The sequence below is a fragment of the Ambystoma mexicanum genome, chromosome 2p, assembly GCF_040938575.1.
Source record: "Ambystoma mexicanum isolate Mex_15411 chromosome 2p, UKY_AmexF1_1, whole genome shotgun sequence".
NCBI lineage: Eukaryota > Metazoa > Chordata > Amphibia > Caudata > Ambystomatidae > Ambystoma > Ambystoma mexicanum.
This window is the reverse complement of record NC_090923.1, coordinates 576,206,824-576,223,889: the sequence shown is the minus strand read 5'-3', so window position 1 is coordinate 576,223,889 and position 17,066 is coordinate 576,206,824. Positions and strand designations below refer to the sequence as shown.

At 44.3% G+C, this 17,066-nt stretch overlaps 1 protein-coding gene across 3 annotated transcripts in view; it reads right to left on the bottom strand.

Annotated features, from left to right (window-relative positions):
* The window catches only part of DOCK3 (dedicator of cytokinesis 3), a 2,582,899-nt gene that overhangs the window by 1,980,647 nt on the left and 585,186 nt on the right, over positions 1-17,066 (bottom strand). The window lies entirely within an intron of this gene.

The following is a 17,066-nucleotide window of genomic DNA, read 5'->3' as shown; positions in this document are numbered from 1 at the left end:
GGTCTCTTGGAGGTTCTTTAGGAGTTATCGAGGAAGAGTCCAGGGATAGACAGTGGGACATACAGAACTCCGAGCCCAGGAATAAAGAACCTGCTGTCCAATTGATATACGGATTGTTTTTTTGTAGCCAGGGCATACCCAAAACCATGGGATAATGGGCTGACTTAATGATGTCGAATGTAATCCGCTCTCGATGATGATTTATGAAAAGTTGGATCTCTTTAGTCTGCAGGCTTATGGGCCCTGAAGAGAGGGGTCTTCCGTCAATTGCTTCCACCGGCTGCATGGTGTTTCGTGTCTCGTACGGAATTTGATGACTAACAACCCAGTCTTGATCAATGAAAATTCCCATAGCTCCGCAGTCCACCAAGGCCAGAATGGGATAGGTCTTGTCTTTGGAGGGCGAAAGGAAGGCCTGTAGAATCACCAAAGTACTTTGTCCAGGAGAGTTCAAGGATGGAATTGATGTGGAGAAAAAATCTCTCTCCCGACACGGGAGCTGGCGTTTCCCTTCTCTAACAAGATGTTTATCCGAGGCACAATACATGCACAGGCCTGTGTGGATCCTTCTCATCCTTTCTTGAGGGGAAATAGGCCCACAGAAGGCTCCGATTTGCATGGGTTCCGGGTCTGTGTCAGGGGTTGGGTCTGGATCGGTTTTAACAGAGGTCTCAAGAGAATTCTTGTGAAAAGGTGTCTTAGTCTTTCTTCTTTCAGCCCTTCTTTCCTGGATTCGAAAGTCTATCTGTAGGGCTAAATCCATAAGAGCCTGGAAGGAACTAGGACGAGCTACCCGGGCTAATTCGTCCTTAATGTCCTCATTTAGACCCCTGCGAAATAGAGTGAAACTTGCTTCAGAGGACCAATCAACTTTCTTGACCAGCTGTTTGAATCTAGTAATGTATGTTAGCATATCCTGGGTACCCTGTTGAAAATCAAGTAAACGTTCTTGAGCACTGAAAACCTGTTCAGGGCGGTCGAACATAGTCTTGAGTGCCTGAATAAATCCATCATAATCATCCAGGAGGGCATCCCCTGAGTTAACTAAGGGCGTAGCCCAGGTTAATGCGTTCCCTGTGAGGTGCGAGATGATGAAGCCCACCATCGCCCTTGAAGTTGAAAAGTAATAGGGCTTAAAGGTAAAATGCACCAAGCAGGAATCCAGGAATCCACGTAAGGTCTTTACTGATCTGTCGTATTTATCCACCACTCACCAAGTAACACACTGTCCTTGTTAGCGTGGTCGCGCGATAAGACTAGCTGCCTTAGCGCATCATTCTCAGCCTTTAAGTTCTGTACTTCAGTTGTGAGATCTTGCATGCCACGCATAAGGTCCTGGACTGTTTTCTCCATAGCAGGATCGATGTCGGTCGTGTGGCGTCTCAAACTGTCATAAATCTCCCCCAGTCTCACCTGGGATCGCTTCTGACTCTGTTCCGTGGGAGGATTCCTCTTGTGGACGGATCAGGTCTAGTATAGACTCGCTCGAGTCTCGTCCGGCTGCTGAGCGCATTCAGAGTTCCGGGAAGGTCGCTGTTCCAGGATGTCCAAGGAAGTAGGTAGCGGTCGCTAAGAATGGAGTTTCCAGGAGTCGAGTAGAAGGAAAGGGAGAAGGAAGGAGGAAGGGAACCAGGATCTCGGAAAGAAGAATCGCCGAACAGCACACACACGTCGAGTCACTACCTATTGATAGCGTTGAGACGCGCGGGGCCGCGGGGGCGTGGCCAATTTATAGGACGTGCCGTATGCGTCGTGAACGCTGGTGTGAGGCTAATCGATTGTTGTGGCCATGTTTGGAGTAACTGGGAATACAAGCCCCGGCGCGATAAGGACCAGGAGGTCCAGAAGGGGCAAGTTCCACGGTCATGACAGCTGGGAGATGGCCAGCTTTTCAAGGAGTTTGCCCAGGAAAGGAGTGATGGAGATTGGGTGATAGTTAGCCGGGCAGGAAGGGTCGGCAGAAGGTTTCTTAAGAAGAGGGTGCACAGAGGAGGGCTTCAGGGGGGAACGGAAGACTCCAGAGGTGAAGGAGTGGCTGCAGAAGTCAGCCAGAACAGGAGCCAGGGTGTCAATGTGGTCCTTGATGGTTTTGGGGGAACAGCGATGAACCTGTTTTGACGATACTTTCATAGATCAGGCTTGTCTAGAAACCTCGTCTGGGGTGAACTGGGGAAAGGCAGAGAAGGAGGGAGGAGAGGTGGCCGAAGCAGGGCCTGGGGAAGAGCAGGGAGTAGAGGGAGGAGGGGGAGAAGAGAGAGGACAGGATGTCCTGAGTTTTAGAGATGAAATGAGAAGCCAGGGCCATGGAGGGGGCCTGGGAAGGGACATGAGATGTGGAGACTGCAGCAGGATTGGTCAGCTCCTTGCAGATTTTAAAGAGTTTGGCTGAGTTGTTAGATGCTGCAGAGATTTATGCTTGGATGTGGGCTCTCTTCTTGGTGCGGACAGAGAGCCGGTATTGCCTTTGTAGCAGGCGGCAGGCCAGTTTGTCAGAGGATGTACCGGAAGCACACCATTTCCTCTCAGCCACCCTGCACTTGCGTTTAAGGGTGATGAGGTCTGAGCTGTACCAAGAGTTGCACTTGTCGTTGGGGTTCAAGCAGATCCTCATGACAGGGGCAAGAACATTGAGTGTATCAGCTATAGCAGAATGGAGCATGGGAAGGGCTGCATCAGGGTGTGAGTCAGCCAAGACACACTCACTATGTTCCTGCACACATGACACTTCCTTCTTCCTCCAACACACAGCTGCAAAATGAACATTCATTCCGCAATTTGAATTATATGATATGATATGATATGGCATTTATAACGCACCTATACACAAATGTTTCAAGGCATGACATGGCAAGGGAGGGGAACAATGGGAAGACAGAGACAGCGATCCTTCTAGGCCAAGTGTCAGATCGCGCAAGTGCAGCGGAAGGTAGAAGAGGAAAATTGCTGAGTGGGAGGAGGGTGGGGACAGTGCAGTACATGGGGTAATAGAATAAATAAAAACAATAAGAGAAGTAGGGCTAGCTGGTGGCAAGTGCAAGGGTAAGTGCAGACATTAGGTGTCAAGTGCTGGTGGGGGACTGTAGGGATACAGAAACAGTCCCCAAGTGTGGGGGTTGCAAGGGAGACAGTTCAGGTGTAACTGGTGGGGGAGGGGACCTGGGGCCGAGATCAGAGGGTGGCCAGGTAATACTTTGGATTATTTGCAGGTCACAGTTTCGAGTTAGCAAAATGTCCCAGCTTCCCATATCGATAAAACATGTTCTTCTCATAGTCTGCCATTGTTATTATGCTTCTTTTCTCTACTTTACTTTTGCTTTCCTTCTGGCTTGTCTCTTCGATGATTCCTTTCTTATTCTTCTTGACCGCTATATTCACTTGACTCATTTCATTTCCTGCCTCTGCCCCATCTGCCTTTTTTCTTCTCCTTAATGGACTTTGAACATAAATGGGTATATTTGAACTTCTCTGCAATGGCTATTGCACCTTCTAGTGTAGGATTTCCATACATCAACAACCTCTCCTGTGTGACTCGGTTGTTGGTATGGATGATTATCTGGTCCATAATGAGCTCATCCTAGCTGTAAAGCCACATTAAACTGAGATTCCATAATGCACTTATATACTCTTCAACGTTATAATGTAATTTCTGTTTTCGAGTGTAAAAATGTAATCTTTTGATTGCTATATTTGTTATGGGGTGTAATGATTATCTAACTTTTTAGGCGTCTTATCATATGCATTCATGGCATTCATGTCCCCTCCACCTTGATCGTCTGCAATCAGGGGAATATCCTTATACTTTGTTTGCCCCTCGGGGCCCAATGGATGCAACAACAAGGATTTCTTCTTCTCTGTACCAATGTCTTCATGCTCAACTGCACTTAAATAATTGCACAAATATTGTTTCCAATTGTTCCTTGGGATTGTCGGCACCACCTAGATTTGGTCAGAATGCTTCTGGTGGATGCACCGAAAGAGGCATCCTCACTGCTAATAGTACTCCTTCTTGTTCCCTTTAGCAATGTTCTTGCAAAAGATTATTCTTTGTTAGTCACTGTTAACTGTTAAATAATATTAACTTCACTGTTCTTTAAACGGGCATTTTTTCACAAATGGCTGCTCATTTTTCTCCTTGTTCCACTATCTTTTCACATGTCAATTGAGGAAAGAGAAAAAGAAAATGGCTGCCATGTTCATAACCCTTAGAGGTCCTTTCCTCTAAACTTTTGGGCTGTATTCACAAATAAAATGGCCACATGTTCATCACACGTAGAGAGGTCCTTTCCTCTGCACTGTCGTCTCTTCATGCGCTAGCTCACACCTCCATTAACGCCTGGCTTGCGCTTCTCATACATCTTCCAACTCCTTACCTGCTCTCCTTACTGCAACCACTCGATCCAGCACCATGCCAACAACTTGCCTTCGCGCCAACGACCTCCCGGGCTCCCAACACAGCCAAGCATATGCGATTCCACGGGGTCTCTACAGTATCTCTGAAACACACTCTGTTTGCTCTGATCCTTGCCTCCTACTCACCTCCAGCATTACTCGTCACCAAAATGTAGATGCAACAACTCTTGGAAGTCAAGTAAGATTTTACTGGAGATAAGAGGCCCCACAGCCTGTGAGCTCAGCTCCTTGCCTCTTCTAACTGTCCTCCTACAAAACCTCTTAGGCTTCTAGGTTCCAAGCACTGGGGCTTGGAACCTCAATTCAGTGTATATAAGATACCACACAAACATTATTGAGTGAAATAATGGCTACAGAACCCGGACTGAGGAGGGTCATAGAGGTCATGTCGGTGTAGGTGGAAATCCTGTTAAAGGGCCATTTTTGAAAGGGTTTAGAGTAGTGCTTAAGGACTGTACAGGCCAATAGGGTTGGTAGTATCATAGCTGTCTTTAAGCAGGAAGGAAGGATCCCAAGAGAACGGGAAAAGTTAAAGAAGGAAGAGAGATGGCAGGTGCAAGGTGTAATTTTATTGATTGCTTATGGAGCGTATAGGTGAAAAGAGGCACAAGAGGGGTGGGAACAGAAAATCTATACCTGCCACTACAGGCGAGGCATTCACATGAAACAACAGCTACCCTCTGGGTTATAGATAAAGAGGTCACATTTACTCAGGCTCTCCGGTGGACAGCCCACCACCAGAAGCCTGGACACGTGCAGACTTGAAATCTGCCTATGCAAAAAGGAAAGGACCACAAAACAAGCCTTCTCTGACTATGCCCCAAGACTATGGAACCTCCTCCCCATCAGACTCGCCCCCCACGCTCCTACAATTACAAAAATAACTCAAGATCCACCTTTTCGACACCTACTCCATCATTTCACCCCTCGTGCCACCTGACTCACTAGATGACACCCACCCCTCTACTCCCCACCACCCAGTACAGCTGTATCCCTCCACTGTGCACCTCTGTATCCTACACCCCACTGTATATCTGTTCTGAAAAGCACTGTTATGCATCTGTACTGTTGTATACCTCTGTAAAGCATGCCATTATGCATTTGTATTATTGTATACCTCTGTAAAGCGCTCTGTTTCTTCTCGAAGGTAGGTCTACGCTCAATAAATACCATAATAATAATTATGGTAATAATAATAATGTAGGTATTTAGGTTTACCTTTAAAATCCTCTATACTCAGAGATGTAATGTACAAGCATGTCACCCTGTTATGCTGAACCCCACACCCACACCAGCAGGCATATGGATCTGTGTGTGGTATTTCTACATATGGCAACTAATTTGGTTGGAGGATTTGAGGTATGCATGAAACTTTCTTGCTGATATTAAATGTAAAGCATGCGGGTAAGGACTGAGGAGAACAGCAACTTCACTTTTCTCAGTGGTAAATGATAAAGCTTGAATTTTGCTCAAATGTTTCTCAGATGGAAATTGGCAAATGGCGTTCATGCTACCAGGCCTTGCTTGCATCAGTTATAATTAGTATGTTAAAATTAAGGTGGATGCCCTCTCTATATGGGCATGATGAGTAAACTAGTGTTCTCTCTTGGCACATTGTAATAATCTCATCCTAATGCAAACTACAGTAACCAAACAGAATGTGTACTATGGTCTTGTATATCGTGTATGCCTGTATTCTCTTTCGGAGTGGTACAGTCTTAACTTATGCCTCTTAACTAATAGATCTGTTTGGGGTGGCACCAGTTGCTGTACATCATTCACAGCCCAGGTACTTGCTGGATGGTATAGAGAACAAAAGCATGTTATGGGCCTTGGTACAAATGTAAACTTCTGGCCCCATGCTTCAGCTGCTGATTTGAAATGTTTAGCAGAGGCAAAAGGCTCACCTTACTATGGTCACATGCTGACCAGCACTTAAGCTAATATATTCTTGAAGCTGGGGACATGCTTTATGGAGCCAAGAGAAATGCATGTCTTCAGATAAAATGCAATGAACAACTGCACAAGCTAAAACTATCTGATTGTTTCCAATACATGATGAAGTGCCTGCCACCACTTACAACTGAATATCATACATGGCCTCTGTTTTTCGTGATACAATAAGTGGACCCCACCCTCAACTCCATGGTTGGAAAGAAAAGCCTAATGAATGATATGAGAAAATTGCAGCAGAAACTAAGTTGGAAAATGCCATGGTATCTGTGGGAAAATAAAACTCCCTGAATGCAGAGAAACAACTGTAGAGAAGGTGACAATGTCGAGCTATGTGTTATCAGCAGATGTATAACATGAGATGCTCAGCAGTGTATATGATGCGTGCAATGTGGAAAGAAGGTAAGGGGTCGAAGTGGAGCAAATATGCGAACCAAGTCCGGACATGGGGACCCGAAACCAAGAACAGACTGATAGAACACATCGCCAAGAATTGAGAAAGAAGTGGAGACTGGTAGATGGACGCAAGAAAAATGTGAGCAGATGTTGAAAAGTCCAAGATGCTTAGAAGACGCAACCAAGACTAACCCTGGTTATACAAGCCATTGAGAACAGAAACAGTGCATTCTGGAATTTAGCATGTGCTTTTCTAGAGTGCCTTGAGAAAGAAGGATTAAAAAGAACCATGGTATGCTGGAACTGGAAGTATGATTCCTAAAGCTAACTGAGATAGCCTCAATGAACAGAAAGAGTGGTTGATTGAACTGGGAGTCAAAACACTTGAGCACTAAGAAGGCCAGTGTATGCTGGAATTGAGGTTCCATACTCCAAAGACTTCCTGGGAAAGAGACAGTGCATGCTGGTACATGTAGAATAATATACAAAACTGTACTGAAAAACAAAACCTAGTGAGAGCTCAACCATGAGTGAACAGACCATGCCTGACAATCTTATTGATAATTCGTTTTGTTTAACTGTTACACTTAATAACGAATCTTCAGTCTTCACAAATATTTTGACCAAATGGTATACCTTATATTTTGTATTGACCTGGGGAAAGAACTGCACCACACTCGCCATTGTCCAGTGGGCCCTAAAGAAACAAGAATATCTCTTTTTGTAACTTGTCTTTGACCTCATGCTAGGAGGTTCCTTGCAGTGACATCAAATATGGCAAAACCAGGCCCATCTCATTTTTTGCATGCTCTTTTTCCTAAGCAAAGCCTTTTCCATTGGGCTATTCCTTCACATGTTGCTTCCAGATGCAACCTTCTAGAAAATTATAAATGCCTTTTCTCTTATGTATCTCTCTATTTCCACATATGCAGACCTTGTCCTTTGAGAAAGTGGCCATCTTTGCTTCTTTGTGGCTTCTGCCTCACATGAGGCCAGCGATGAAAGATAGAGTTACATCCCTTAGACCATATTCTGTGCACAGGTCAATATACTACTCCCTTCGAAAGCCCTGGTCCAAGATAATCATCCACTACCCGTTTGATAGTGCACTACCGAAGAACTAACAGGCAAGGCAGAGAAGCCTGGTGCTTGCAGAAAAGAGACAAAATCAATATATGCATAGGAATAAAGAATTAGCTGCACACAGAATCTAAGTGACCCATGTGTTTATTTTGAATACATTTCAAGCAAACAATCACTTAATCAAGACATTCAGCAAGGGTATCACCGGCCTTACATAATGATAAACTATCTAGCGTGATTTCACAAAGAAAGGGCTTCATATCACAATATGCATTGCAAACGGTGGGACTTTGTCTTTCTAAATTGGTAGAACCTCTGAACAACTGCGGTTTGTGGAAGATCAAACTTGCAGTATGTTATATTTGGAACTTGTCTCCATTCAACCCTGTAAATGTGGGCTCAAGAGGCACAATCAAGCCTCTAATAGTGTACACTTGCTACTCCGCTGAACATTTCTGCATTAGAGGACTGATTTGGAATTACTAATATTTTCACCCTTTCCGCCTACCCTCATCCCTCATCTTGAGATACTACAGGTTCACCTGGTCTATTTCATAAAGGCTTCTTGTGCTTCCTTACTTTGGTCTTTCCTTTGTATGTTTTCTTTAACACGAATGAAGAGAACAATTGTTGAAAGACAAGGATACAAAGTAGCAGAGTGGTCCTGTGAGATAAAGTCACACATTTGAAGGTTTCTGTGAAATGTCATGAATTTTGAATGATGTTACAACCAGCGATGAAAAGGGAACCGCGATAACAAAAGAAAGTTGAACAAGAGTAAAGTGACATTTGTGAACTGTGAAATATGCCAAGCGGGCCAAAGTACAATATAAGAACTGCAGAAAAAGGAAAAGAAGGCAAGTGAAAGAGAATAAGAACTATGAATAAGAACTACAAGTACCAAGAGGCAATTGGTGTTGAATATGACCTTTGAAACTAAAAGAGAATAAGAACTACAAATAGCAAGAGTTATTTGTATTAGACAAGAGCTTTTGAAAAGGCCAAGAGGGCAGACTACAGAGAGTAAAAATAATAAGTCCCAAGAGGTATTGCTTCCACAAGATGTTATTGATTGTGAATTAGATTGTTGAGAGAGGTTGAAGTGGTCATGCAGCGGTCTACGTAAATTCCTTGCAGTCTCAAAAGTCTTCGACAGTGAAAAGATATATGAGATAAAACGTGGGGAAGGAAACCCCCATGGAGGAGAGATAGGCTTGAGCCCGGCAGAGGGAAGCCTGTGCAGAAATGTGAGAAATTGGGTGATGAAGTGAAACAAGACAGGTTCGAGCCCGGCAGACGGAAGGTAGTGCAGAACTGTAAGACAATATGAACTGAGTATTGATGGCAAGGCGGGCGAAGCCTAAAGAAGTGATTGAACTACCAGATGTTGAAGGCCTAAGATTGAACTACTGAATTGTACCAGTAAGCCAAAGTGAGCAAGACTAACAGAACTGTGCCATCCACCCATCCTTTGTTTTTTTGAGAAACACTCTAGACCCCATGGGGTTGAACCTGGGGAAGGCGGTTGGTGCTGGTGCCATTCTGACATTTCCCTTTGAGAGACTATTTTCATTTTGAATTCCCTTAACATATTTGTTATTCTAAGAAGGAGGGCAAAGTTAGGTTTTCTTAGTACAGGCCTTTTTATTTTTGACCAGACTGACTTGGACGTATTTGCTATTGTTTAATATTCGAGATTACTCCTATATTAGAGTTAGGAACAGTTAGGAATTCTACCATCCCAATCAAAAGTGTAAATAAAGGTTTTCGAAATTTGTATCCATTGTGTCTGTGTCTACTGCTCTATACCATGTCTTATTCACAAAAGCATGATGGGATATTTTGTTCTTTGTGAAAACACTCCCTTTAGTTGTCATTTTACAAAGCAGGCCATAGCCACACTTGTTGCTTTTATACAACACTTTTTTGCAAACATGTTGACAATAAACTATCAGTTTGCCTGAATGCTGTGTGTGGATGGCTGATGGGACATTCTGATAATTATTTATGCCCTGTTCTCTACTTGCAGAGCACCTGGGAAACAGGGAATGTCTGCAGTTCCCCACAGGTCTGCAGTGGTTTTGACAGCTATTGCAAACAACTCTGCATCAGTGGGCTGGGCGAACCAGTCTTCCAGTCTATTTGTCCCACCTAACTGCAGAACATAGCTCACTGCATAGTTCTCAGTCCCGTATTTACCAAGTGGGGTCCTTGCCATTAAAAGGTAATAGGCAGTAGACTACCCACATCCACATTGCTTTTAGCCGGCTATGCGGGCCTTCCACCAGCACCACTTAAGACTGACCTCCATACGTGGGAATCTCTGCAAGGTTCCAAGACACTGACCCTTTTTAAAGATTCTCGAAAGACGGTCATAATTCTACATGTAGTGTGAGAAACCTGAGGGTATTCTCACTCCTAGGCCCCCTCGAACCTCTTCTCAGGTGGCCTGGGAAAGGCCATTGCTATTGGATCCCGACCTTGGGGGTGGAGAAGCGAGGGAGGATCACCTGGGTGGAGGGTCCTTTTGGATTGGGAGTGGGTTGCCCTCAGGAGAGACATGGTATCCCCCTTTTTTCTGTTGAGAATCAACCTAACCCTTCCCCGAACCTTTATGGGCTACTGTAAAGCTGTTTCCCTCATTTCGCCCACATATGACACTTGACAGTACTGCGATGAGGAAGAGGTGACTAAGAGTAATGAACACTACACCATTTCACCACTTTCATACTTGGAAGTTGAAGATGCCAATAAAAGAGCTATGAGGGTCAGGCATGTCCCTTTAATGATGGTCAGACAAGTCTAATTAGGCATCCACACCTGCAGCCTGTCAAGGGGCTATAGGTGTACAGAAGGAGAGCCGTGGAGCAGAAAGGAGAACAACAGGGAGGCCTGTGTGGGAAAGACCAGTAGGGGACCTTGCTTGAGAGGAGGCAGCCGTGGTGGGACCAGAGAAGGAGCCAGGATGCCGGCAAATACCACAGAGGACCTGCAGAGCCCAAAGCCAGTGGGCTATGAATGTATTGCATGTCTGAGAGCCTCTGTGAAAGAGAGCCAGCAGCAGGAGCTGCGAGAGAGCCCAAAGAAGAAGGAACGCTGTCCGCTTCTGGGAAGAAGCATTCCAATTACCGGCATGCAGAGGCAAACAATTGACAAGTGAGCGGAGTGCAAAAGGGTGGACTTCCCGGCTTCTGCGGCAGAGAAGAAGCACCGGGAACAGCCGGAAGGAGACACAAAGAGCTGGTGAGTGTTGGGGAGGATGCTCGAATACCGGGAATGCTCCTAGAGGAACTCAAATAAGGATCAGTCTTTACAACTAAGGAAAACACACGCATATTGAATAACAGACTGAATGGAAACTTAAATTTGAGCAAAACAAATGTATATTGAATACCGAACTAAATAGAAACTTAAAATTAAGCAAAACAAAGGCATATTGAATACCGAACTGAATGGAAACTCGGTATGAATGCTTATTGAAAACTGAATTGAATGAAACCCTGAAGTTAAGTATATTAAATACAAAATGGAATAAAATGTAATGGGCCAAGCAAATAAAGAGAACAGCTAAGATGCTCATGTGAAAACCAATTACTAAAAAGGGCGAAAGTGTGACAGAGAGCCATAAGCACTTACACGTTCTGAACACTCACAAGGCATAGTAGGTTTTGTGGCAAACTGGTTATAGAATCTGTATTGATTGTGGTGCAATGGTGGCCCTCAGGCTGAAAGTGATCGTAGCCTCTGGACTTCTGATGATAGTAAACCCCAAAGAGTTCTGAGACTTATTCATGTCTGGAAATTATGAGGGATGTATAATCTATTTTTCTAGAATATGGAATGTACTTTGCAAGATAATAACAGTAATAAAGCATGACCTGATTGTGTAAGGTGATAGATGTTAGTGAATGTACCTTTATATACGACGAGATGTACTTTTATATGTGATGAGATGTATTAGAAAGTGATTATTTAACTACATAAAAAAAATAGTGGGTTTGTCTCCCCCCATTGTATTTGTATGTATTTCGATCAGTGTGACTTCCCCTTGTTCCCTGCCTGTTGCCCTGTGGCCGTTTTAAAACAGTATTTACTTCCTGTATAAGTGCCTAACAAGCAAACAATAAATACATTAAATAAATGAATAAGAAGGTGGGGTGTGAATAAAAAACCCTAAAAGTGAACTCTTATGAATGGATGCAGAGCGGCAAAGCCAAAGACTGGCAAGAGGTGTGTGACACATGATGGCAGAGCCAAGAGGCTGACTAACAAAAGTCAAAGGAGTGTAAATCTGCACATAAAATTCAAGAGGCCGATAAAGAGGAGCTGAGTGAAGGTGACTTGGTACACAGGGATATATAAACAATTGGTCAAGGTGATCCCGAACAGGACCACAGTGAAAAACACACTGTCTATTCAGTAGTTTGTTAAACATAAAATGTATTTTTTTTATTTCTTTTGCAAATAAATTCATAGACCATGAAACCATATATAGTGAACCTTCCACATTCTAAACAAAGAAACAAACAGTTACTATCACAGGTGCATTTTCTCAATCGTCTGGTGAATTTTTACATATAGCTCCTCGTCTTCTTAGACAAGGTTACAGTGAAATAAACAGACTTAAACAATAGTGTTCCGGTGGATCCATTTTGGGTAGCTCCAATCTAACGGCCTTCATCAGGACATGAATTGTGCTGAAGGTTCCTCACTGCTGGTGGTGTGTCTCGTGGTGTGTACACATTGCGCTTCAAGTTGCTGCCACCAAAAGGTGGTGTCTCAGAAAACACACAAGCAAAGTTCATGCGCAAGGATTTGACACTGTGAATGTTCACCCTGTACCAGCAAGGAACATGTCCTCAGATATGGGGCCTCATTACGAGTTTGGAGGTAGCCATGGCGCTATTAGCACCATGGCTGCCTCCAAACCCAGGTCCGGGTCCGGGTAGGCGGAATGGGGACTTACCGGGGCATTCCGACCTATGCGGAACCCGGTAAGTCTCCATTCCAAATACCATTCCCCATTCCCATTGAGCCCCTATAGGGCTCAATGGGAATGGGGAGGGCGCTAATTTCAGGCCTACAAATAGCGGGCCAGTTATTAGTGCCCTGGTTCCTTAGCGGGACCCGCAAAGGACATGTGGTCAGACCACACGTCCTTTTCGGGTCCCGCTAAGGGAACTCGGAATTGGGCGGTAAGGGTTTATCGGCACCGGGTTCCTTACCGGTGACCGTTAACCCTTACCTCCCAACTCGGAATGAGGCCCATGGTCTCAGAGCAGTTTATTAGTGCAGCAGAGTAAATGCACTCTCTGAATAACCAGAGGTGGATGAGCAATCAATCTGTCCTCTGCATGGATGGAAAATTCTTTACTGCATCTGGGGCTGCATTGTGGCTAGCCTACGTAAGAGTGAAAAACTTGGTGCAGTTACGAGGCGCCGCTATCCCTGTGGTTTCATTGTACGTCATATCTATGAATGTATTTGCAAAAAATATCAAAAATGACATTTTATGTTAACAAAAAGACTGAATAGTCAGTGTATTTTTCACTGTGGTTCTGTTCAGGATCGCATTCACCAATTGTTTATATATACCTTGAAGGACCTTGGACGGTCAGGAAAAAAACAGGTTCCCCTTTCTTCCATACGTAATTGGTACACTGGGATAAATACTGAAGAACTTGTGTGGGCTGGAGGGCTCAGGCATCCTGGTTCTGCAACGTCCGGCCTGCCAACTGCACCTAGACCAATGAGCCCTGAATGCTAGAACCAAGGACATTGTGGTGGTTAAGTTAAAGTCTCGGGGAAGGGAACCCTGAGACTTTAGGAACAGCATGTGTGATCTTGAGAAAAGAGCCTCAAGACCTTTTGTTCTCTTGGAACAACTTGGAACTTGGGGAAGAGAACCCTGAGGATTGTTTTGAACTGTATGACCTTGAAATGGAGAAAGGTAATTGTGAGACTTAGTTGTGGAAAATCTTACACTTGGGTAAGGGGAGCTGAAAGAGAGCTGCGAACTGGAAGAAGCTCAGAACTTTGAGTTGAACACTATTTCTTTTATTATTGACATCCCTGCACATTGGTTAGCTTTAGTTGTGAGGGCAAGGATAGGTTTTGGACACAGACAAACTTTTCAGTTGAACTCTTTGACTCAGACGTTCCTTACTTTCGTCCAAGGGAACTCCCACCTTAGCATAGGGCAATTTAGGCCTTCTACCATCCTGACATTTGATTTAATAAAGTATTTCACTTTTTACTTTAAGTTTGTTGTCTGTGTCATGCTTCATGATGCCTTCACAGTAGATAATGATGAAATACATTATGAATTAATTTTGTTTACCAAGAATTGGGTGGAAAGGTTAAAGTACGAGTGGCCATCATTCAGAGTCTGCTGAACAAGCCTCTTCAAATTCTACTCGAATACGTTACACAGGCCTCTTGCAGCCCAATCTCCCTTTGCATTCCCCTTTTGTATGCGGTTGTAATTTTTCAATGGCTCATTTTCCAATTTCACTTTTAATGTGCTGCTGTGTCACTCATGAGGGATGCCACGCACTGGCAGCCATGCTATAAACCTCCAAAAAATGCGTCCCTGGTGCCAGAATCCATCTATTACTCAGCTCAACCAAAAAAAATTCCATCCTGATGTAAGGAGGCAGTTTCTTAACACTTGCCAAAACAGATGGTCAAATGGGTGCGGGCGAGGATGAAGTGTCTTTTGCAAAATAGCACTGAACGGCAGATGGAAGCAAGGACTTGATTGAGCCTGTCGTTTCTAATTGTAAAAGTTAACGGCTTGTTCATTCCTGCTAGGAATTTGTTGACCCACATTCCACCTTCCTAACGTGTTCCGTGGACATTTAGAAACGTGTTTATACGTTAGTAGAAAGCACTACAAATGCACACAAAAACCACAAATGCACTGCATTCGAAATGCTGTCAAATTTATAGTAATTGAATGTATGTATATTTGCCGCCTTCTACTGACCTCTAAACTATTATCTTGGATCCACTGGTACATCTGGTCAGAGAGGACCGTGTCCACGACCAAGATTTATTCTGCTGGACTTCAAAATATGTTGTCTAAGGTGGTAAATGGCACTGGAATCCGAGTAGATCCCAGGTTCCCGTGCCATTTTCTATCCCAGCCGTTAATTTGTTATGGATCACTGCTGTGGCCACATGCCAATATTCAATCATAGAGCATGCTGTGTACAAACACGATGGCCATCAGTGCCTGGAATCCCTATGAAGTCGGCCTGCTTTTATCAGGTGTAAAAAAGCCAGAGGAATCCATAAGGATCCCAGCCTCTCCGCCCACATCCAAATCAGCTGAGGTCAGACGCACTGTTGGTGTCCCTTCAACTTGTGGGGAAAACACGCATGTAAAGTTCCCGCTCTGTGCCCACTCCATCTGGGAGGCAAAATGTAGAGAGTCAGCCCCCACCTGTTTTGCTGCCTCTGGTCCATTTACGGGCCCATCCAAAATGAGGCAGTAAATCAGCGAGGTGCTTTGGTGAGGTGAAGGTGTGAAGCACATGTAAAACTGACACAGTTGTCTCGTGTGAAGAGGCAGGATATAATTAATGTGGGTGCAAGCTCCTATAAATAGGGATTTGCTTGAACATTTACTGCAAACAACCTATGCTAGTGGAGAAATTTAACAGCACGCATTGTACATTTTACCAATAGATGTCTTGTTGGCAGTATTTGGATAGCATACCTCCTCTAATGGTTTGCGTTCCTCACTCTCATTTATGGGAAATCTTGATGCCAGAAGTCTGGCTAGCAGAGGGGTTGCAGTAGTATACGTGTTGTGAGTAGCTGGTTGCGGTCTCCCCATTGGCGCGTACTAGTCAAACCAATGTATATTGCTCTGTACGATTTTCTGAATAGTTTCGGCAGAGCAATTTAATTGTACAAATAAAATCTCCTACCGTCAGTATTTGGAGATGTGCTTACTAAGCATTAATTTGAGAAGCTACAAGCAATACTGCAAGTCATGTTCCCAGACACCCGGCTTGAGGAAATTGATGGTGAACAAGCAAGGCTAATGGCATATATCATCCCATATTATCCAGTGGCTCCAGACAATAAGGATATTAGCAAGTGGGAAAAAGCAAAGAGAAACATTGTGACATGGTCGTTGAGCAATAGACGTGGTCAGGCTGTTTGTTGTCAATGTCGAAGCTAAAGGTACAGGCAGAAGTTCACTGCAGGGACAGGGGAGGAAGGGAAAACAGCAGAAGCAGTGCGTGCGGCAGACAGTGGTGCCGACAAGATTGCAAATCCTTAAGGTAGGAGGGGAGGAATAGGGGTGTGGGGGGTCAGCCAAGACATGCTGTTTTGCAACCCTGAAAATCATCAGGATTCATAGCTTCAATTCAATGCGCAGCAAGCCTGGCTCTTCACCTGTCTTCAGAATTTGAACATTGTAAGTAGCATTCTAATTAAGCTATATTGACTTTGTCCGAGGTCAGTAGTGGGGGTTATGGCCCTGAGAACAGAGGTAAAGGTCTGAGTGCCCCAAGGGCATTTAACGTACGGCGGATCAATAGTGCCAGGTGTGGCCTGATGGTTGTCTGTATAAAGCTATGGTAACCTGTGTGGCTCTTGATAGTGTGAAGTATATATAGATTTACACTGTTTCATACCTTACCTAATATTCTCCCACAGAACCATGGCTGTGCTATCACTAGTACAAGTAGCCTGGACAATGCTAACAGCCTCTACCTAAAACCCCTAGCTAATGAGAAAACAAAAAAGAGACCAAAGTGCAGCAGCTCAGCTACTCCATGGAATCAAGAGTTATGAACATATCTAGTCATGGTGCCAAACTTTAATGAAAAACGTCAAGGAGTATCCTCATGCGCCATACTGGCCTCACAACCCTGGAACACCCTACATCACCTGGAAATGGACCACCTGACGTTCAGGAAACAGCTCAAGCTGTGGCTCGTGAGCTATCCAACTTGGAAGAAGCAGTGACAAATCATGAGCTAGGCAACAGCTATCCCCCCAATTCACGGTTCCATGCCGCGTCAATGGACATGGCGTCCAGACCACTGCACATACATGACAAACATGCTATACATGTTATATTTTGAGAGCAACTTTGTTTATCCCCATATCCAGTGAAGAACTTTCACTCCCATCAGCTTACTTCTTACTCTGAATAGGTGATCTTCTGGGAAAAAATAAAACCTTAATAAAATATTCCCTTT